This window comes from Ursus americanus, chromosome 9 (genome assembly GCF_024610735.1).
Source record: "Ursus americanus isolate L20-20 chromosome 9, mUrsAme1.1.p, whole genome shotgun sequence".
Lineage (NCBI taxonomy): Eukaryota > Metazoa > Chordata > Mammalia > Carnivora > Ursidae > Ursus > Ursus americanus.
In genome coordinates this window covers 39,710,378-39,734,789 of record NC_142135.1, presented here as the reverse complement: position 1 = coordinate 39,734,789, position 24,412 = coordinate 39,710,378, and the positions used below count along the sequence as shown (strand labels likewise).

Sequence of the window (24,412 nt, the reverse complement as noted above, 5' to 3'; positions counted from 1 at the left end):
CAGGCTCATAGCAGAGGAGCCTGATGCGGGGCTCAATCCCAGGACTCTAGGATCACGCCCTGAGCCGAAGGCAGACGCTTAACGACTGTGCTACCCAGGCGCCCCTGACTTCTTCTTTGCCGATTTGGATACCTTTTATCCATTTTTGTTGTCTGATTGCTGTTGCAAGGACTTCTAGTACTATGTTGAATAATAATGGCGAGAGTGGGCATCCTTGTCGTGTTCCTGATCTCAAGGGAAAGGCTTCCAGCTTTTCCCCATTGAGAATGATATTTGCTGTAGGCTTTTCATATATGGTTTTTATGAGATTGAGGAATGTACCCTCTGTCCCTACACTCTGAAGGGTTAATCAGGAAAGGATGCTGTATTTTGTCATATGCTTTTTCTGCATCTATTGAGAGGATCATATGATTTTTGGCTTTTTTCTTGTTGATAAAAATCTATCACACTGATAGATTTGTGAATGTTGAACCACCCTTGCATCCCAGGGATGAATCCCACTTGGTCATGATGGATAATCCTTTTAATGTACTGTTGGATTCTATTAGCAAGGATCTTATTGAGAATTTTGGCGTCCATATTCATCAGGGAAATCGGTCTGTAATTCTCTTTTTTGTTGGGGTCTTTGCCTGGTTTGGGGATCAAGGTAATATTGGCCTCATAGAATGAGTTTGGTAGCTTTCCTTCTGTTTCTATTTTTTGAAATAGCTTTAGGAGAATAGGTATTATTTCTTCTTTGAATGTTTGGTAGAATTCCCCGTGAAAACCATCAGGCCCTGGGGTTTTGTTTTTTGGAAGGTTTTTAATCACTGTTTCAATCTCTTCATAACTAATTGGCCTGTTTAAAAAACCAATTTCTTCCTGTTTCAGTCTTGGTACTTGATAGGTTTCCAGGAAGGCCTCCATCTCTTCCAGATTGCTTAATTTATTGGCATAAAGCTGTTGATAAAAGTTTCTAATAATCCTTCCAATTTCATTGGTGTTGGTCGTGACCTCTCCTTTTTCATTCATAATTTTATTAATTTGGGTCCTTTCTCTATTTTTTTGGGTAAGTCTTGCCAGTGGTTTGTCAATTTTATTTACTCTTTCAAAGAACCAGCTTCTAGTTCTGTTGATCTGCTCTACTGTGCTCCTGGTTTCTAATTCATTGATCTCTGCTCTAATCTTGATTACCTGCTTTCTCGTGCGTGGATTAGGCCTGTTCCTCTGTTGCTGTTCCAGCCTCTTGAGGTGAGAATATAAAAACTGCATTTTAGATTTTTCTGTTCTTTTGAGTGAGGCTTGGATGGCTATTGTATTTTCTCCTTAGGATTGCCTTTGCAGTGTCCCATAGGTTTTGGACTGCTGTATTTTCATTCTTGTTGGTCTCCATAAATTGTTTAAATTCATTTTTGATTTCCTGGTTTGTTGGATCATTCTTGAGCAGGATGGTTCTTAGTCTCCAAGTGTTTGAGTTTCTTCCAAATTTTTCCTTGTGATTGAGTTCCAGTTTCAAAGCATTGTGGTCTGAGAATATGCAGGGAATAATTTCAGTCTTTTGGTATCAGTTGAGACCTGTTTTGTGACCCAGAGCATGGTCTATTCTTGAGAATGTTCCATGGGCATTAGAATAGAATGAGTATTCTTTGGTTCTGGGGTGTAGTGTTCTATATATATCTATGAGGTCCAACTCGTCTAGTATGGCATTCAAAGCTCTTGTTTCTTTGTTGATTTTTCTGCTTAGGTGATCTGTCTATTGCTGATAGTGGAGTGTTGAGTTCCCCTACTATTAACATATTTTTATCTGTATGTCTCCTTATTCTGGTTAAGAGTTGGCTTGTGGATCTTGCTGCTCCCCTGTTGGGGGCATAGATATTTATAATTGTCATATCCACTTGTTGGATACATCCTTTAAGAATAATATAGTGCCCTTCTGTATCTCTAACTATATTCTTTAGTTTAAAATCCAATATGTCTGATATTGCTACCCCAGCTTTCTTTTGAGGTCCATTGGCATGAAAGATGGTATTCCATCCCTTTACTTTCAGTCTGGAGGTATCTTTAGGTTCAAATGAGTCTCTTGTAAACAGCAAATGGATGGGTCATGTCTTTTTATCCAGTCTGCAGCCCTGTGGCGTTATGGGAGCATTTAACCATTTACATTGAGACTGATTATTGAGAGATAAGATTTTAATGATGCCATGTTGCCTGTTAAGTCTTTGTTTCTATAGATTGTGACTTTCTGTTCTGTATCACTCTTGGGGCCTTTTTACTTTTATAGAATTCCCCTTAATATCTCCTGTAGGGCTGGTTTTGTGGTTACGAAATTGGTCAGTGACTGGTGATTCTGGAAGGTCTTTATCTCTCCATCAATTCTGAATGACAGCCTTGCTGGGTAAAGGATCCTTGGCTGCATGTTTTTCTCTGAAAGAGCTTTAAAAATGCCCCCCCCCCCAACCCTTTGTTTCATTCCAGGTCTGTGTAGACAGATCTGACATAATTCTGATACCTTTGCCTTGGTACGTGAGAAATTTCTTTGCCCTAGCCGCTTTCAGTACTGTATCCTTGGATCTGATATTTGTTAATTGCACTATGACGTGATGTGCTGTAGGTTTGTCGTGGTTGAGCTTGGGAGGGGTCCTCTCTGCCTCTTGGATATGAATGCTTGTTTCCTTTGCTAAATTAGGGAAGTTTTCAGCTACAGTTTGTTCAAGTATCTCTTCTAGACCTCTGTTTTTCTCCACCCCCTCAGGGATGCCGATGATTCTGACATTGGAGCGTTTCATTGAGTCCGTAATCTCCCATAACCTATGTTCTTGAGATTGGATTTTTTTGAGCCAAGTTTCTATTATAGCTTTCTCTTCTACTAACCCATCCTCCAATTCGCCAGTACGTTCTTCTGCCTCATTCACCCTGGCTGTCAGGGCCTCTAGTTTTGACTGCATTTGATTCATAGAATTTTAGTTTCTGCCAGATTTGCTCTCATTTCTGCCCTTAGAGATTCTATATTCTCATTAACATTTTCGTTAATACTTTTTTCAAGTCTACACATCATTTTGACCATTGTTACTCTGAACTCCATTTCTGATAATTTGGTTATATCCATATCCATTAGTTCTGTGGCAGAGGCCAGAGACTCATTGTCTTTTCTTTGCTGGGGGGGTATTTCTCCTCCTCCTCATTCTGATGAGGAGAGGTTGCGGGGTTGTCCAGAGCCAAATTATTGACCAGGACCCAGGCAGTGCACTCTTGTTTTATAGGGACCTTAGGGATGTGGGCTTCTTGATTTTTTTTCAGCCTGCCTTCTGGGGGAGGGGCCTGCCGCACCGATATTCAGGCAACCCTGTTTGGGTAGAGTCTCCTGGTCCCCTGCGAGGGGGGATGGGGATGTGCACACTGTAAGCCGGTATTTCCAGGCTTTTGTTCTCTGGTGGCTTTCCCTGGCGGCTTACTGTGCCTCTTCTGAGAGTCAGAGCAGCAGTGGCCGAATCTCAGCCTCTGTCTCAGAGGGATCGCAGACGCGTTTTCCACTGATGTTCTGGCCACTTTAACTCTGTTTCTGTTGGTGCTGCTCAACCCTGCAGCGATCCGGGATGTGCACCCCACAGCCAGCATCCCAGCCCTACTTCTAGGGCCGGCACTTCTCTGTCCTTTGCGTTTCTAACACCGCCAGCCCCCGCCCCCCCCATGCTCCGGAGCTCCGTTTCAGTGTGGTTCACACGCACTCTGGAGCTCGGTTTTCAGACTGGTTGCGTGCGTTTCCCCGGCTCACGGTCTCAGTCTGCTCTCTCGCGGGTGCCGGTCACGTCCACCTGCTCCCCAGTGCAAGTGGCTACCGCTTCCCGGTGCCTAAACGCGGCAGCTCCCTCCCCCTTCCGTTTATCTTCCGGTATCTGTGCGCGGCTTCATGTACCTCAATACTCATCGCTGGAGATGTTCATTTGTAGAGATCCAGATGTATCTTCCTGCATCTCAGGCTGATCCCGTGGATGTTCCGGATGGTCTGGTACCTATCCAGCTCGACTCGGAACCAGCTGAAAAGGGGTCCCCTACTCCTCCACCATCTTAACTCCTCCCCTCTCTCCACTCCGAAGTGTTTTAATCAGGAAAGGATGCTGTATTTTGTCAAATGCTTTTTGTGCATCAATTGAGAGGATCATATGGTTCTTGACTCTTTTCTTGATATGATCTATCACACTGATTGATTTGTGAATGTTGAACTACCCTTGTATCCCAGGGATGAATCCCACTTGGTCATGATGGATAAACCTTTTAATGTACTGTTGGATCCTATTAGCTAGGATCTTGTTGAGAATTTTGGCATCCATATTCATCAGGGATATTGGTCTGTAATTCTCCTTTTTGATGGGGTCTTTGCCTGGTTTGGGGATCAAGGTAATACTGGCCTCATAGAATGAGTTTGGTAGTTTTCCTTCTGTTTCTATTTTTTGAAACAGTTTCAGGAGAATAGGTATTATTTGGTCTTCGAATGTTTGGTAGAATTCCCCGGGGAATCCGTCAGGCCCTGGACTCTTGTTTTTTGGGAGGTTTTTGATCACTGCTTCAATCTCTTCATAATTAATCGGTCTGTTTAAAAAATCAATTTCTTCCTGTTTTAGTCTTGGTAGATTATAGGTTTCTAGGAAGGCCTCCATCTCTTCCAGATTGCTTAATTTATTGGCATATAGCTGTTGATAAAAGTTTCTAATAATCCTTCCAATTTCATTGGTGTTGGTCGTGACCTCTCCTTTTTCATTCATAATTTTATTAATTTGGGTCCTTTCTCTATTCTTTTGGATAAGTCTTGCCAGTGGTTTGTCAATTTTATTTACTCTTTCAAAGAACCAGCTTCTAGTTCTGTTGATCTGCTCTACTGTGCTACTGGTTTTTAATTCATTGATTTCTGCTCTAATCTTGATCAGCTGCTTTCTCATGCGTGGGTTAGGCCTGTTCTTCTGTTCCAGCTCCAGCTTCTTGAGGTGAGAATATAAAAACTGCATTTTAGATTTTTCTATTCTTTTGAGTGAGGTAGCATTGTATTTAAGGTATGGACAACAAAAATGTTGCATATCGGGGGAAATTTTGTGAAGGGGAAATTTGAGGTATTGGTTCTTTCATCCATTGAGGTAATCATTGGTGTTTTTGAATGCTGTGTTTAGGCATTGTGTTATGCACTGGTCCTTTTGAAGATGAAATTGGCACAATGAGGCAGCCACAATATGCAGTAGAGTGTGATGCAAACTGAAGGCAGGTATAGTGGTCTAGTAGCCAAGAATACTATGCTTGGTGTTTGCCATGCAAATGCATTCAGATTTTATTTTATCAGTGTTTGATGACATATGGAGAATATTGAGTGGGTGGGAATCATGATTAAATATTAGAAGTATTACGCTGGTGTGCTTGGAACGGGTGAGTTAGGAGGTAGGGTGGGTAGTGGAGAAGAAGAAAGAGACTGAGGGCTCCATACTAACCTGTGGCAGTGGGGATGAAAAGAAGGGGCTGGACTTGGTAAGTTGGAGGTGGAATGACAGGACTTAAAGAGCAATTATGTAAAGGGGAGGTTTTGATGACTTCCAGATGCCTGAGTAGGTTGTGGCATCAAACACTGACCTAGGGGAGGGGCAAAGTTATGGATAGGGATATTCAGTTTTGAGCTGGGTACAGGCATTTAGGAACATATTATCTAGTAGATGATTGCTATCTGGATCTGGAACTTGGGAATGGAACCTCCATTAGAGATAAAGCTGAGGAACTCTGTAGTTGGTATTTATAGCCATAGGTATGGATGACATTGTCAGAACGTGTAGGAGAATAAGAAAAACAAGGACAGAGCTCAGGAATTGTTAGCATTAAGTGGGGGTGGAAAAGGATCAGCTGGAGAAGAGAGTCTGAGAAGGAGAGGCAGAGAGCCTGAAGAGGACGAGGAGAGGGGAGTCTCGGAGAGACAAAGTTGAAGAAAGGCAAACTGGTCAGCTGTGTAAAAGCAACAGCAGAATCAAAGTAAGTTCTGAATTGAACTACGAGAACTGGATTTGGCTTCTAGGTGGGCATAGGAGAGTTTATTGAATGTGTGTAATAAAATTTGCAGAGTCTGCGAAGCGCAGGCTGAACACAATAGATTGAACAGATTGAAGAAGTGAGGACAAGTGGGACTTAAGACGTCTATCCAAGCCATTCCCACTTACATGGGCATTGGTGCAGCTAGTTCATTCTAATGTCCTACTTGCTCACATGTTGCTTATTTACATTCTGGTTGTTTTCTACTTATGTAGTTTGTAGGTTTTCCTGTTTTCAAAGGTTTTAGAGGATGGGAACTCCATCTCTCCTCCTTGATTACTTTCTCTCTTACTGTTGATCTTTTGACTTCACAGACTGTTTGAAAGAATAAATAAGCTGTGATTTTGGGGCAGAAAGACCCTACAAAACAACCCACATAATCTAGGAGAAAAACCCTGTAACAAAGTGTTTCTTAGGAACTCATTCAGCAGAGGGTCAGAACCTGACATTCCAGTTTGGTTTGTCTATTTGTGTTCTTTTATTGCAGAAAATCCAGCTCTGGCCATCAAGCATTTTGTTGTCTGATGCCGGGCATCACTTAGCAAAGCCTTGAGCTTCTGTCTTTTCCCTACTACCATTCTTTTGGTCGAGTGGCATTTGGGGCCATGGGGAGGATGGGAGGAGTTTGGAGGAAATAATGGCCCAAATCACTTAGACTCTTGAGATTTAGCGAGCCTAGTGTGTCTGAGAAAGTTCATCTAGAGCCCTCTTTGTCTTTTAGAAGTATTGTTCACTCATAACTTTTTAGGTGAGTTGTTATGCCTATCTCAACCACTTTTGGTCTCTTCCAGTTATTTCTGTCTGCTCAGGCTGTCTTTTCTCTTTGTCTCCTTTAGTTTCTTTGTGCTTCTATCTCTTTGTATCATTGTCCAGCTATAGACCTGTGTCTATATGTCTTTTTCTGTCTCCATCTCTAAGGAGGGGAAGGACAGGGGAAGCCCTATGGATAAAACTCCTTGGCAAAACAGTGATACATGTTGTTTAATAAATGTTGTAATTGGGCGATCAGAAGGTATTTTGATGTTCTGGGACCATGGAATTGATGAGTGAATGATAGTGTATAGTAGTCAATAACATTTCTTTTAAGCACCAGCATTTTGATCAAGGACCACCAAGTACTGTGTAGTCCTCACTCAGAAAGTTAGAGATAGACAATGTATAGACCTTTAGAGAAGTTTGACCTTGTAGCTCTACAAGTGAGTAGGGGCTCCTCTAGGAGTCACTTATCTCTGAATCTATAGCCATAGAAATCCCATTCAGACATGTGATATGCATACTAGAATGGTGAGCCCATCAGGAATTTGTGAAGTTATTTAGCATGGTGGACATTAAAAATTCTTAGACTACCCAGCAGCCATTATCCCTTCATAGAATTATCCTGATTTCCTTTTGAGTCCAGACCTGGCTCCACTGTGATGTCTTGGTATCACACACATGTCAGCAGGCCATCATAGAAGTGGAGAGGACAAGATACTTTCTCTCCCTCTTGGTACAACCAGGAGCTACACATGGCTTAGGCTTAGACAATTGGAGACATCCTTCTGGGACTTAGAAACAGTTGGGATTGCTTATCCCAGCAGTGGCATCCTGACCAGTGCTCTGTTCCTGATTCTTCATTCTCTGGAGCTGACTTGGATCCTGCCAGTTTCTAGGCTGGTTCTCCATCTTCTAGTCAGTTCTGCGAGCCCTTTTATTCCTTTGACTGGTGTTAGTCTGCTTGGACTGCCATAACAAAATGCTACAAACTGTGTGGCTTAAATTTATTTTCTCACAGTTCTAGAGGCTGGGAAGTCCAAGATCAAGGTTCTGTTAGGGTTTGGTTTTGGTAAGAACTTTCTTCCTGTCTTGTAGATCGTTGCTTTGGCTTCACATGGTCTTTCCTCTGCATTTGCACACTAGGAGAGTGCAAGCTTGCTCTCTGGTGTCTCTTCTTGTAAAGACACTAATCTTAATGAACCAGGGCTCTACCCATATGACCTCATTTAACCTTAATTACTTCCTTCAAATACATACACGCTGGGGATTAGGACTTCAACATATGAATTTTGGAGGGCCAGAAACATTTAGTCTGTAACACCAGCTAAAGTCATTTTGTCAGGCTTATAGATTAGGAACTTTAGCAGATACGCCTAAATCTAAATTTTCTAGTCTTATTTTTTCTTCTGAAAATACTTCTTTTTTTTTTCCCATCTTTTTCTGAAAGTCTGGCTTTATTCAGTTGGTTGAAGTACTGGTCTATTTGACAAATAGTGAGGGCCTTTTGAGCAAAATTAATCCCCCTCCTCTACCTCTTTTCTTGTGTCTCTGGCTTTCCTGGCTTTTTTTTTTTGAGCAAGACTGTCAGTCAAGCAGGTGATTGGAGACTCTCTGATGTCATTCTCCACACTGATGTCAGACGCCAACCTTGGGGCTGGCTGGGTGGAAAAATGACCAGCTTGGCTCTTACAGTTATGGCTCCATGTTGCAAGAAGTTGGCAATTCTCGTCTTGCTTTTTTCTTTTTATTGCTTGTTCCACAGTCTGGGAAGCATACACAGCTGCCTGGCAGTTCTGCTCCTAAAGCTATGGCACTCACCATCAAAGGTTCTTACTCTGCTTGCTGCTCCAGACAGAAGGACAATGACAAGTAATGTTAAGCCAGGCCCTTCTCCCAAGGGTCTCTGAGCTAGAAATCTTACAGGGAACTTATCAGTGATAAATCTGCCTGAAGCTGTCCCCAGCATAAGGCTTCTTTCAAACAAGTAGCACATCGTGCTACATGCTACATTTATGTGCAAAGAGTTACCAGAAAGGTATATGTAAATATGCCCTGAAAAACTTTTTGTTTATGCTCATTTCATTTTTTTATTCTGCTCCAGTTTCCCCCTTCACACCTGGAAATCACTCAGTATGAAGTAAACCAGAGCAGTTTCCAGGACACTCTGTGTGTGTGTGTGTGTGTGTGTGTGTGTGTGTGTGTATTTTCAACTGCAGATGTCCAGGAAACAGTAAACTCTTGTTTTGAAGCTTTTTAAAATTGAGCTTTTGATTCCAAGCAATTGAAAATTGTTCCTGTTTATGCTTCTTATTGGTGATAGTTTAACTAGCTGGATTTTGTTTTCTCTGGATTATGGTTTTTTTTATGGTTTTCCTTTAGGAGTTTACCAGTCCCTGGAGCTCACTAGTAGCAGAGGAAAAAAGTGTCTAGAGAAATTGAATTTCTTTCATGTTCACAGAAAAGGTGGCCACTTGCCATTATAGGATAAACTCAGGGCTTTTTTCCCCAGGGGTTCATGGATTAGTAAAATCTGAGCAATAGTAATACATTTTTTCTTTTTTTCTTGTTTCTTCTTCTTCTTCTTCTTCTTCTTTTTTTTTTTTTTTGCAAGGCTAGGGTATATATTTCGGAAAGTGTCCATAAAATTAAGATAATTTATTTCTGGCATTTGTTATGGTATAATTATCCTAATAGTTCTTTACTCTTGTAATTTAGCAAAAGGGATGTTTCACTCTTGTGTTATTTGGGAAAGCATGACTAAAGGTCACCCAAGTGTAGATCGTTTATTAAAATGTCTAAATCCTTCTTTTGCAGTTAGTATAACAGGTAGTTTTTACTGTCCTGCAGCATTTTCACCAGTGTTTCCCTTATCCATCAATTAAAATCACCCAAGCAGTTACTGAGAACTCACTGTGTGCACATTCTGGGGTTCTAGGCTGAGGGTTGAAGAATCGATATAATGAAGAAAGGCTTTGCCAGGGCATATCTCTTATAGGAGAGCTCAGGCTTTATGTGGATTGTGTGGAATAGACGGTAGGAAGTGGTAATTCCAGGCCGGAAGGAAGATGGCTGAGAAGAGATGTACATGGAAAAGCCAGTTGGTAAGAAAAATATCGTTGGACACTCTGTTAAATGTTGAATGACACCCAGTAAAACATTTAATCTTTATTAATTTACAAAGTAGGAGGTTTTTTGCCTTTATTTAAAACTGAAGTCACTTAAAGAGCATGTATTGGAGTTGATAATGAAATTCCAGTCCACTTGACTCCAAAGAATGAAAATGATCAAGACTTGCTTGGGGGCACTTTCCCTGGCTGGTTAGGGAGGCCCTCTGTAGGGTGGAGTGAGAGACGAAGTTAGATACTTTGGTAGTGGGGCAGGGAGGGCACATTTATATATCCTAGGAAAGCTAATCTGAAGCTCTGGTAGATCCTTGAGTTGGGGTAGTGACCTGAAGGGAATGAGGGTAGTGGGGTACTGGCTTGGGATCTTGTGCCCCTTCACAGGTAACCAAGCACAGGTAGCATGAAGCTGTAATACCCCTGACTTTCATTCTTGCTGAGCTTGCTCTTAGCTGTCTCCATTCTAATTGGTCTTGCTCTCAGAAGTGAGACTTGGCTCTTCCAAGCATCATTTGGAGTCCGTTCCTTCCTTAGAATAGTGCTGAGGACCCCAATAGTGTGCCTTCCTAATTGTAAGCCTATTGTCTCTTCTTTTGCACATTATAATTCCTTGCCCAGCCCAGTGCCCGTCTACCCCCCCCTTTTTTTTTAGATTTATTTATTTGAGTGAGCACAAGAGTGTGTGGGGGGAGGGGCAAAGGGAGACCATCTTCACGCAGACTCCCTGCTGAGTGTGGATCCCACTGTGGGGCTTGATCTCACAACCCTCAAACAAGAGTTGGAAGCTTAACTGACTGAGCCACCCACGCATCCTACTCCATCTACCCTTCTGATGGCAAAACTCATGTATTCTGCCAGAGTTTCTTTCTTCAGTTAAGTGAATTTGACCTTTCTTGGCAAGTCTTTCTAGATGGAATCAACTTGGTTTTGAGGGCCATTCTAACAGGACTCTCAGTTTTTGTGGTTAAAAATATAAGAATCTAAACTGGCAAAGAAGTCAAACTCTCCCTCTTCGCAGAAGACATGATACTTTATATGGAAAACCCAAAAGACTGCACCCCAAGGTTGCTGGAACTCATACAGGAATTTGGCAAAGTGGCAGAATATAAAATCAATGCACAGAAATTAGTTGCATTTCTATAAATGAACAATGAGACAGAAGAAAGAGAAATTAAGGAGTCGATACCATTTACAATTGCACCAAAACCTATAAGATGCCTAGGAATAAACCTAACCAAAGAGGCAAAGGATCTGCACTCAGAAAACTATAGAACGTTCATAAAAGAAATTGAGGAAGACATAAAGAAATGGAAAAACATTCCATGCTCACGGATTGGAAGAACAAATATTATGAAAATGTCTATGCTACCTAGAGGAATCTACACCTTCAATGCAATCCCTATCAAACTACCATCAACTTTTTTCACAGAAATGGAACAAATAATCCTAAAATTTGTATGGAACCAAAAAAGACCTTGAATAGCCAAAGGAATGTTGAAAAAGAAAACTAAAGCTGGTGGCAACACAATCCTAGATTTCAAGCTGTATTACAAAGCTATAATCATCAGGACTGTATAGTACTGGCACAAAAACAGACACACGGAATAGAGAACCCAGAAATAGACCCTCAACTCTCTGGTCAAGATCTTCAACAAAGCAGGAAAGAATATCCAATGGAAAAAAGACAGTCTCTCCAACAAATGGTGGTGGGAAAATTGGACAGCCACATGTAGAAGAATGAAACTGGACCATTTCCTTGCACCATACACAAAAATAGACTCAAAATGAATGAAAGACCTAAATGTAAGACAGGAATCCGTCAAAATCCTAGAGGAGAACACTGGCAGCAACCTCTGTGACCTCGGCCGTTCTTGCTAGACACATCTCCAAAGGCAAGGGAAGTAAAGGCAAAAATTGAACTATTGGGACTTCATCAACACGAAGAGCTTTTGCACAGCAAAGGAAACCGTCAACAAAACCAAAAGATAGCTGACAGAATGGGAGAAGATACTTGCAAATGTCTTATCAGATAAAGCGCTAGTATCCAAAATCTATAAAGAACTTACCAACTCAATACCCAAAGAACAAATAATCCGGTCAAGAAATGAACGGAAGACATGAACAGACATTTCTCCAAAGAAGATCTACAAATGGTTAACAGACACATGAAAAAATGCTAAACACTTGGCATCAGGGAAATACAAACGAAACCACGAGATACCACCTTGCACCAGTCAGAATGGCTAAAATTAAGCACTCTGGAAACAACAGATGTTGGCGGGGATGTAGAGAAAGGGGAATCCTCTTACGCTGTTTGTGGGAATGCAAGCTGGTGCAGCCATTCTGGAAAATAGTATGGAGGTTTCTTGAAAAGTTGAAAATACAGCTACCCTATGACCCAGCAATTGCACTACTAGGTATTTACCCCAAAGATACAAATGTAGTGAAAAGAAGGGGTGTCTGTACCCCAATATTTATAGCAGCAATGTCCATAATAACCAAACTATGGAAAGAGCCCAGATGTCCATTGACAGATGAATGGATAAAGATATTGTGTGTGTGTGTGTGTGTGTGTGTGTGTGTATTTATATTTGAATACTACTCAGCTATCAAAAATATGAAATCTTGCTGTTTGCAACGATGTGGATGGAACTAGAGGGTATTATGTTAAGCAAAGTAAATCAATCAGAGAAAGACAGTTATATGATCTCACTCATATGTGGAATTTAAGAAACAAAGCAGAGGATCATAGGGGAAGGGAGGGAAAAATAAAACCAGATGAAATCAGAGAAGGAGACAAACCATAAGAGACTCTTAAGTATAGGGAAAAACTGAGGGTTGCTGGAGGGGAGGGGGATGGGAGGATGGAATAACTGAGTGATGGACATTAAGGAGGGCACATGATGTAATGAGCACTGGGTATTATATAAGACTGATGAGTCACTGAACTCTACCTCTGCAACTAATAATACACTATATGTTAATATACCTATATTTTTTATTTAGATTAATATTTTTTCATCAATACAGACTTGACACAGACTAATTGCAATCTAACAGCAGACACATGAAATTCACAATCTCAAGGGTGGTCAAGGGACTGTGTTGTTTAAGGCCTGCTGTCTTCCCAAAATGGCTGGTTAAATATTTGTCTTTGATAGTTACCAGATTGTTGCCCAAGTAAGTATAATATACTTGTTATTAAACTTTTTCCTTCTGCTGAACATTCTTGGCTGACAGTGGCTTCATTTTCTTTAGGCCTGAACTATTATCTTTGGTTCTTGGGCTTTCTTACTCTTTGCATATCTACTTGATCCTACAGGTAGGTCAAGGGAAGTGTGCTGGGAATGAGGTTAATGATTCTGCCTTACATGGGGCGGGGAAGATAATTAAATACAAACCTTTTAATTCTTCTTTTTCTCTCCTATTCCTCTTGCAGCATTGTAGCTCTCCTAGAGGGGTCCTAGCTGCCCTGTCCTCTGAAACCCCATAAGAGCATACATAGCTCAGCAGCTTATCCTGCTGGGGGCACCCAGCATAGTGTTTGGACAGCTGCCTGATTAGGCCAGAAAGGAGCCCTTTGCTTGTCTTCTGGTACCTGCATTGTTGCCTTGCCTGTATATGAGTGGCCAGCCACGCTCCTCCTTACTAAGCCAGCTACTTGATATATTGAGCTCAGTCCTATACAGTGTTTTTCACTTTATTTTTGATTTATCTATTTTAGAGAGCGAGCAGGGGGAGGGGTGGGGGGGAGAGAATCTCAAGCTGACACTCTATTGAGCATGGAGCCTGATGCGGGGCCCTGAGATCATGACTTGAGCTGAAACCAAGAGTCCCTTAACTAACTGACCCACCCAGGCTCCCCAGCGTTTCTCTTTAGATTAGTGTGACCGTCTCCAGTTGACACAGGAATTGGGTTCTTTATGCACAATTGGATTTGTGTTCTTTAGGCACAGTGACAAAGACCTTTCTTTGATTTTTACGTTGATTATTATGTCAACCAGTCTTTTTTTTTTTTTTTTTGGCTAAAGCATGTAACCATATTTATGATTACTTAATATTTTATACTTAGAGATGCTAAAAGAGTTCAAACTTAGCAAAGTGAGGAGCTCTCCTGTTGTATCTCCTTGTCAGGGGGTATTTCTCCAGGAAGCCATAAAATACTTTCTCAGTGAATCCTTTCTTCTCTCAATGAGAGAGAGTTGATCTTTTTTATACTGGGTTTTGTTCTCCAGATCATGGTCTTTCCTCTTCTTCCCAGAGCACTAACTGAGCTTGCCACATGGCTCACTCATACTGAGAGTACTTTATTTACTAATATGTGTAATCCTGAGAGATTATAATAGCTTCCTGTCTCTCTGTGAAGGAAATTAATGGGTAACCACTCTTTGGCTAGCTTCTTACTGGTCTCTTCTCATTCTTGTCTAACAGAAATGGTTGACAGGGTTTCAACTAAAAAAGAAAAAAGGTCTGTGCCTAATGTTCCTTGAGGTTAGTTCCCTTAGGTGTGAGCTATTCTAGATTATAAGAACTTGAGGTTGAAGATTGTATCTGGTAAGGCTTCTTATGCAGCAACTAGTATTAGTGATAAACCGAGAGATCCTTGATGAATGCCTTGGAAAAGGATACATAATGAGATTAGAATATTCAGCAAAGAAATATGTGAAACCGATTTTTATTGGGTACCGATGATTACTCTCACATGTGTGGGTTTGTGTTTTCACTTTAGCTATGTACTTCAGGTTCATAAATCTTTAGGAATATTTTCTCTAAATGCAAATGAGTCCCAACTAGATTTGGTCCCACCCAGGCCCAGCCAGGTAGAGCTGTTCCTGTGGGTAGCCTGTTGTGAAGAAGTCCTAAGTTGAGGCTTGGGTATTGTCATGAATATGCCCAGGCAGAAAGGAGCAGGGAAACATGCAGGAGGAATGAGGGCCAGTGGCAGAGCCAGGAGCAACAAGAGGTTTCATATCAAAGTATTTTGTCAAGAATACGGCCAGAGAGGTCTGAGCGGGGCAGGTGGAGAACACAGAGGAGGGATGACATACAAAACAGGTGTGGTTGGCAGTTTAGGAAACAGTACTAAAAATAGGTCTTATGAGTCATACCTTTTTATACAGAGTTTAAAGTGTGCTGCCAGGGCGGGGATGACAAGGGCGTGAAAGGCATAGCCAAGATGGCTGGGTTCCTACAAGCCTTTGTCTATTTTTGCACATGCAACAGCAGAACTGTCTTCAAGCTATCCCAACCATAACTTTCAATCAAGAGCATCAGTTTTGTCTTTCCTCCTGGCACATGGCCAGAAGTGTTGTTTCTTCTGATTAGACCATCATAAAGATAAGTTGTAGTTCATTAGTTTCAGTAAAGATAGTTCAGAACTGATTGGTAGGTGTTTTCAGAAATGGATCAAGATGACTTGGGTCTAGTTTGCAGCAGTCATAAAATATTCCTCAGAGTGTGGCCAGTGTTGCTCTTTATTATTATTATTTTTTATGTATAGTAAGTCTGAAATAGGCATGTTGAAAAGGCAAAGTCTTAGATTCCATCCCATCCAGACTCATCAAATTAGAAAACTGGGAGCCTGGGAATCAGCATCTTAACATCTCTGCCACCCTATCCCCAACCCATGGCTGAGTTTCACGCTAAAGTTTGAGAAACTGTGGGCAGATGGATCAGAACACCTTGTAGACTTTCAAGCCTTCCACGTTAACTGAGCCCTGATTTCCAAGGAAGAATCCAGTAGTGGGGCCAATGAATCTTCAGTGGCTTGTGAAAATTAAATAATACTGAATGTTTCTACCAGTCCAGATAGTACCTATTCTCGTAGACCTAGCTTAAGTTTACCTTTTAGATGGAGGCCTTCAAGTCCTACCTTGGCCATGGAGTACCCTCGCCATCATTTGTATTCACAGCGTGTATTTATATAGTGTTCTTGGCAACTCTTTTTACTGTCTTGTGATAGCTCTAAGCTAAATCTTACACAGCTATTGAACTTTTTAAATTGCACTGTAACTTACATACAGTAATATGTACATACTTAAATTTCCTGTCAATTAAATTTTATTTAATTTTTACATGTGTATACAACCATGTAATGACCACTCAGATCTTTTTTTTTTTTTATAGATTTTATTTATTTGTCAGAAGAGAGAGAACAAGCGAGCAAAGGGGGAGCAGCAGGCAGTGGGAAAAGCAGGCTTCCTGCTGAGCAGGGAGCCCGATGTGGGACTTGATCCCAGGACCCTGGGATCATGACATGAGCTCAACGCAGAGGCTTAACTGACTGAGCCATGCAAACGTCCCACTCAGATCATTTTTAACACTCCAGAAAATTCCCTGTGCCCACTGGTAATATCTCTCTCAAAGTAGCCACTATTTAGATTTTTTAAAGACTTTTATTTATTTATTTGAGGGTGCGTGAGAGGGCAAGGAAGAAGCAGACTTACTGCTGATCAGGGACCCCGATGCAGGGCTCGATCCCTGGACCCTGAGATCATGACCTGAGCCTAAGGCAGATACTCAACTGATTGAGTTACCCAGGTGCCCTGCCACTATTTAGATTTTTGTCATTATGGATTCACTTAGGCTATTTTTAAACATATATGGAATCCTATAGTATGTAGTCTTTTGTGTATAGCTTCTTCCACTTAACGTTATATCTGATATTTCTCCATATTGCTGAAAGTATTAGTTTTTTTATTGTTATATCTTATTATATAAATATACCATAATTTACTTATTCTACTCTTGATGAATATTTTGGTTACCAGTATTGAGCTACTGTGACAAAGCTACTAATGACATTTAAGTCTTCAGTGTTTAAACCCACTCATTTTTGTTGGAGATATACTCAGGAGTCCTAAGTTATAGGCATACATGTGTTTGGGTTTAGTAGGCACTTCTAAACTGCAATTTGTGTAGTGGGTTGTACTTGCTTATATTCTTACCAGCTGTGTAGACGAGTTCCAGCCCATGTAATTTTCATCTCTTGTCTCCCTGACATGACTTTGGACAGGACAGTAGGCAACCAGGCACAGATATTTTGTATTCGCCATGGGACCTGCACAGAGACTGTAGGTGATAAGGGTGTGATAAACGTCAAAGGACTGAACAATCAGAAACTCACACTGATCAGATCTCTTTGCTGCAAAAAGATGACAAGAGACTGCAGGAAAATCAAGATCGTTCAGATCCTGAGAAAGGGAACAGTATGACTTAAAACTTCCATGCACTGTTTGAAAATCTTACCCCACTTCTTACCATTCAACATTAAGATATTACCCAAGGTGAACCCAACAACTGTTTGTACACCATGGAGCCAAAATCCTGCTTAAATAATAGTCTTGTGCAAACAGCGATCTTTATTTGAGAATAGTAAAGCGGTTTTGTCATCTTAGGTGATCTAAACAAATTTTCTTTTTTTTTTTTTTTTTAAAGATTTTATTTATTTATTCAACAGAGATACAGACAGCCAGCGAGAGAGGGAACACAAGCAGGGGGAGTGGGAGAGGAAGAAGCAGACTCATAGTGGAGGAGCCTGATGTGGGGCTCGATCCCAGAACGCCGGGATCACGCCCTGAGCCGAAGGCAGACGCTTAACCGCTGTGCCACCCAGGCGCCCCCGTGCCACCCAGGCGCCCCCGTGCCACCCAGGCGCCCCTAAACAAATTTTCTAAGAAATGACTGTAGCTCTTTTTTTAAAAATAATTTTTATTTGGTATATTAGTCACCATACAGCACATCCCCAGTTTTTCATGCAATGTTCCATGATTCATCATTTGTGTATAACACCCAGTGCACCATGCAATATGTGCCCTCCTTAATACCCATCACTGGCCTATCCCAATCCCCTACTCCCCTCCCCTCTCAAGTCCTCAGTTTGTTTCCCAGAGTCCACAGTCTCTCATGGTTCCCCCTTCTGTTTACCCCCCCTTTCTTCTTCTCTTCCTTCTCCTACCAATCTTCCTATTTCTTATGTGCCATAAATGAGTGAAACCATATGATAATTGTCTTTCTCTGTTTGACTTATTTCACTTAGCATTATCTCCTCTAGTCCTGTCCATGTTGCTGCAAATGTTGGATAATCGTTCTTTCTGATGGCTGAGTAATATTCCATTGTATGTATGGACCACATCTTCTTAATCCAGTCATCTGTTGAAGGGCATCTTGGCTCCTTCCATGATTCGGCTGTTGTGGACAATGCTGCTATGAACATTGGGGTGCATATGGCCCTTCTCTTCACTACGTCTGTATCTTTGGGGTAAATACCCAGTAGTGCAATGGCTGGATCATAGGGTAGCTCAATTTTTAACTTTTTAAGGGACCTCCACACTGTTTTCCAAAGTGGCTGGACCAACTTGCATTCCCACCAACAGTGTAAGAGGGATCCCCTTTCTCCACATCCTCTCCAACATTTGTTGTTTCCTGCCTTGTCCATTTTTGCCATTCTAACTGGTGTAAGGTGGTATCTCAAGGTGGTTTTGGTTTGAATTTCCCTGATGGCTACTGATTTTGAACATTTTTTCATGTGTCTCTTAGCCATTTGTATATCTTCCTTGGAAAAGTGTCTGTTCATATCTTCTGCCCTTTTTTTGATTTATTTGTTCCTTGTGTATTGAGTTTGAGAAGTTCTTTGTAGATCTTGGATACCAGTCTTTTATCTGTAGTGTCCTTTGCAAATATCTTCTCCCATTCCGTGGGCTGCCTCTTAGTTTTTTTGACGGTTTCCTTGGCTGTGCAGAAGATTTTGATCCTGATGAAGTCCCACAAGTTCATTTTATCTTTTGTTTCTCTTGCCTTTGGAGATGTGTCATGAAAAAAGTTGCTGTGGCCGATGTCAAAGAGGTTACAGCCTATGTTCTCCTCTAGGATTTTGATGGATTCCTGTCCCACATCGAGGTTTTTCATCCATTTGGCGTTTATCTTTGTGTATGGTGTGAGAGAGTGGTCAAGTTTCATTCTTTTGTATATAGCTGTCCAATTTTCCCAGCACCATTTATTGAAGAGACTGTCTTTTTTCCACTAGATGTTTTTTCCTGCTTTGTCAAAGATTAGTTGCCCAAAGAGCCGAGGGTCCATTTCTGGGTTCTCTATTCTGTTCCATTGGTCTATGTGTCTGTTTTTGTGCCAGTAGCATGCTGTCTTTGTGTGGATCCCCAGAACTTATTTCAGAGTTGGAAGTTTGTATTCTTTGGCCAGCAATGCCCTCCCACAGCCCCTGGTAACTACTAACTCTCTTGTTTCCTGGAGTTCAGCTTTCCAAGATTCCACACATAAGTGATACCATACAGTATTTGCCTTTCTGTATCTGACTTATTTCACTGAGCACAATGCCCTCAAGTTACATTCGTGTCGCAAATGGCAGGATTTCCTTCTTTATCACGGCTGAATAGAATACAACTGTTTATATACACCATGTTTTCTTTATCCATTCATCCATTGACAGACAACTGGGTTATCTCCATTCCTGGGCTATTGTGAATAATGTGATAATGAACATGGGGTGCAGATATTACTTTGAGATCCTGTTTTCATTTCCCAGAAGTGGGATTGCTGGATCATATCGTAGTTCTATTTTTAATTTTTTGAGGAACTATTATACTTTTTTCCATAGTGATTTCCCTTCAGTTTCTCTGTGATAGTGATGGTTGGTGGTAGCATTGGTTTAGGGTCTAACCTGGATGAGAACCTGGAACCTGGCTCTGCCGTGAAGTACCTGTTTGACTTGGACAAATTACTTAGTCTTACTAAGCTTTAGGCTCTTCATTTGTAAGGTGAGGTTTCCAACTTCATAGTGTTGTGGTGGGATTAAATGAGCAAAGTAAACTTTTCAGTTATATGTAAAGCGAACTCCTTAGAGGCTGGTGCATAATAGTAGCTCAGTATCTTGTTTTTCCTGTTCCATGATTTCTCCCACACAAGAATTTCAACCCTTAAGATTTTGAACTTCCCAAGAATCTTAGCATAAAGGCATAAAAGGTCCAAGTTGCAAGATGTTGAATGGCATGAAGGACTTGTAATTATTTGCTTATTTGAATCAGAATTTGCAAATCTTGAAATTTTGGAGGCAGAAACCATATCTTTTATAGTTTAATAAAAGAATGGTACTACTAAACTTTCAGTTTTATAAATGATGTAGTAGATTGTGTATAATAATCAGCTTTCATTTTATATTAGTTGTATAGATTTATTTATTTTTTAATAATTTTTTATTATGTTAGTCATCACACAGTACATCCTTAGTTTTTGATGTAGTGTTCCGTGATTCATTATTTGCATATAACACCCAGTCCTATAGATTTATTTATAATAACACTTTCCCCATACGTCCCCAAAAGAACTCAGAAATCTTGTTGTTGAACCCAACTTCCACAATGGTCAAGGTGGATGTACGCTGAAATTCAAGAGGATAGCCTGTTTTCGGGTGAAGACTTTTAGAACAGTGGTTCTCATGGGGACATTTCTGAAATTTGGGGGGTGGGGCATTACTGGGAAGCACCACTAGTGTGTAGTGGCCAGAGTCCCAGGATGCAAGATGTCCCTGTAATATGTAGAATTGCCCCACATATAAAATATTACCCTATTTTCCACACTTTTGAATGTTTTCATCTTCAAGGTAAATCCCTCATTTTCCTTATTGTCTTTAGATAAGAAGTTGGCAGAGGTAAGTGTATATTATAATAGTTTAGTATGTGCCAGTACCTTCTTTCATTTTCTTGTCCTTCCCATACAGAATGGCTTCTGGTTTTCTCAAAAGCAGACATTCCTAAGGAGTGAATACATGTATCAGACTATTGCGTTATTTTCTTCTGTAGCCCTGTACAAGCATTTTCATATCGAAACACAAATTATTTATTATAGTTAAGGTAGTACATATATACAGTTTCAGAAAATGGATATATGTATAGGTTATGTTTTATTAAGGTCATTTCAGAATTGTACAGTGATGAGGCTGAGGCTGAGAGGATTGGATCTCTTCGTACCAAGTTTTGTTTTTGTTTTTGTTTTTTTAGTGAGTGAGCTTTCCAGTTCCTATGCCTCTCCAATGCAACATTCTTACATTATAGATAATTCACACTTGTGCTTAAAAAAAAATGGGGAGAGACTCTGCACTGTGCCCTGGTTATTCTCCTGCTATGTACTTATGAGTCTTTTAGGTGCCAAAACATTTTTGTTGTTAGAGGGCAGAGGCACCTAATTGCCAGAGGGACTGACCCTACCTTCTTCTCTTCTGTTCTATCCCCTAACATATGCTTGTTCTCTGGTACCTTAAGATTTTATTTATTTATTTGGGGGTGAGGGAGCATGGTGGGGGAGGCAGGGGGAGGGATGAGCAGACTCCTCACTAAGCGGGAGCCCAACGCAGGGCTCGATTTCACAACCCTGAGCTCATGACCTGAGCTGAAATCAAGCGTGATGTTGGATGCTTACCAGGTGCCCTCCTGGTTACCTTAAATCACACGCCTACTTCTTTGGAGATTTTCCTTAATGCCTCCTTATCTTAGTCGTACATGCCTAGGATTTCAGCCCCACCTTCTGCTGGTGAACACCTGAAGGGATGTGGGGTTTAGGAACAGATTCCAGCTGAATAGGAAGGAGGCTTGCAGGAAGCCACATGGCAAGAGCATGACGTAGAGAGGCACAGCTACCATAGCAAATCCTACCAAACAGGGATGCCCTTCTTTGGTGCCAGCTTGCTATAAAGGCAGAACTAGTCAAAGATAAGGGTAATACCAATTTTGAGCACCAAAGCTTTGGGATTCTTTCAACAGCCTGATTTGTTTGTATTCTATTGAGCTGAGTGATAAAGAAATTTATGTCTGGTGTCCTTGTGAGGGCTGAGTGCAAATGTATGAACTAATCCTAATGTAGGGATGATGTAGTAGTTAGTATGTAGGCTCTCAGTTCACATCCTTGCTACTTATCTAGCTTTGTCATCTTGGGCAAGTTACAAACTTCTCTGTGCCTCCATTTCCTCTTTGTATAATAGAGATGATGGTGCCTACCTCTGAGTGGTATGTAAAGGCTGACTTTTGTCTGTCATACAGTAGGAATTTCGATGTTACTTGTTAGTATGCAGTTGTCATTTATGAAGTATTTTCAAATCCTCTGACCCTCTAGAGAGGCTTCCTGTCATTGATCTTACAACCTAGGTTCAAGAATAATGGTGTTACACATTTTTATTGCTAGGTTTTGAAAGACAAGATTAAATTTGTGGCACATTCAAATTCATTTAATGAGTTTTTTATAAAGGAAGTCTACAACACTGGTTTTCCCCAGATTTTCACTCTGCAGAGCCCTATTTCTGCAAGATGTTCTCCAGAAAAGGGTTCTATGTTAAAGTATAACTGGTTTGCAACACACAATATGTCATTGTTGAAGACCCATGACATAGGTCAGAATGTCAAAGGCTTGTAGAAGTACTGTGAAGGAGCTTGTTTAATTAAAAAAAAAAAGACTGTATTAATATATTTCCTAGAAAATAGAGCCTAAGCCAAAGTTTGCATCCTAAGGATTTAGCAGAGGTGCAGTCCTAGTGAGACAGAGAGAAAGCAAATGCTGGCTGGTGTTACCCAGCTGGTCACAGCCTCATAAGAGAGCACCTTATCACCAGGCATGAGCTGTGTCTTCCAGGTAGGCTGTGTGGAACCAGCACACTTTGGAATCATCTGGAGTCATTTTCTATTAAAGTTTACCCATAAAGTGTTAATGCTGCTGGACTTAGGGATTGTGTTACCTGGCCTCTTTGGGCAGTCGCTGGGTTAGGCAGATCTTCTGCTCTGCAACACAGCCTTGGACCCTTGGTTAGATCTGGGCCCTGGAACTCCTGTAGACCCTCTGCAGAGGACACAGTGATGGCTTTGTTAAAGCCTTGTCCTCACTTCTGGGGAGGCTGAGACCGCCTGTTGTGCTATGCTAGGAGATGAGGCCCTGGTGCCTGAGGGCTTGAGAAGGGTGTGAGGGCAAGCAAATCTGGAAGGGATGTAAAGTGGGTCCTGTATATCTGTCCTTTTACAAATATGCACTGTGTAAATTTCACTTTTTACTCCCCTTTTAAAATTATGTTATTCCATGAAACTCCCGAGGCATAGATTATGGAGCTATGTTCAACAACTGTTAGTAATGTGGTATAGCATTAATAAGATTGAACTCCATAGCTTTTGAAGATGATTCTAGAACTAGCGATACTTAGTTTTAGAGCTCTGTGTGTCTGGAAAGATGGTCCATTTTAAATTTGGGACAGTAGTCACACTGAGAATCCTCATTCATCGTACACAGTATTCCCATGCAAACGGATGATCCCAAGTAACGTACTTAGGAACAGTTGTGTTTCCTCCTAATGTCTATTTCCTTTTTTTTCTGCCGCCCTCAGTTTGTCATTTATCTTCTGACTTTGCTTTTGACTTTTTTTTAAAGTGTGTAGATATTTAAAAATTGAGGCGCTTTTAATAAAATATTTTTTAAAAAAGATTTGAGAGAGAGAGAGAGAGAGAAGGAGCAGGGAAAGGGGCAGAGGGAAAGGGAGAAGCAGACTCCCCACTGAGCAGGGAGCCTGACATGGGACTTGATCCCAAGACCCTGAGATCATGACCTGAGCTGAAGGCAGACGCTTAACTGACTGAGCCACCCAGGCGCCCCTAATAAAACATTTTTTTAGACTATTTTTAACTTATAGAAAAGTTGCAAAAATAGTACAAAGAATTCCCATATATCCTTCACCTAGAGACCCAACTCGAGATTTGCCAGTTGTCCTGGTAACATTGTCTATAACAAAAGGATCGAGATCTGAATCGTGTGCTTTTAGTGATCATCTGTCTCTAATCTGCTTGAATCTGAATAGTACCTCAGTCTTCCTATGACTTATGATATCCATATTTTAAAGATTAGAAGCCAGTCATTTTGTAAAATATTACTCAATTTGGGTTTTTCTAGTGTTTCCTCAGGACTAGACCCAGGTTGTGTATTTTTGGTTGGAGCATTACAGAAGCAACGAGTCTGTGTTCTTCATATTGTACCTATAGTGTGCCGTATGATGTTGACTTCCCTAATTATTGTTGGTAACTAATTTTGATCACTTGGTGAAGACGGTGTCTGCCAGGTTTCTCCACTATAAATTTTCTTCCCCCACCCTTTATTAATGCAATTAACAAGCATTTTGTGGACCAATACTTCAAGACTCTGTAAAACCCATTTCTCATTCCACTTCTGTCCACTAGTTTGAGAATTCTTGCCGCAATTATTATGGTTGTGGTTGCAAATTGTGATTTGTAGTTCCATAATTCTTTCTGTATTTGTTGACATTCTGCCATAAGGGAGACCTTTCTTTTCCCTCCATCTATTTTTTTAATTTATAAGAGACAACTCCTGGATTCCAGCTTGTTCAGTGGGTCTTAATCCATTATTATCACTTCGATACTTAAATTGTCCCAGACTTGACCAGTAAGAGGCCTTTCAAATGGGCTTCTGTGTCCTTTTGATATATCCCCTTCATGCTATGA

At 40.9% G+C, this 24,412-nt stretch overlaps 1 long non-coding RNA gene across 1 annotated transcript in view; it reads left to right on the top strand.

Moving 5' to 3' along the window:
* Positions 1–24,412, top strand: part of LOC148109451 (uncharacterized) — a 653,768-nt gene that overhangs the window by 8,126 nt on the left and 621,230 nt on the right. The gene's annotated exons all lie outside the window — the stretch shown is intronic.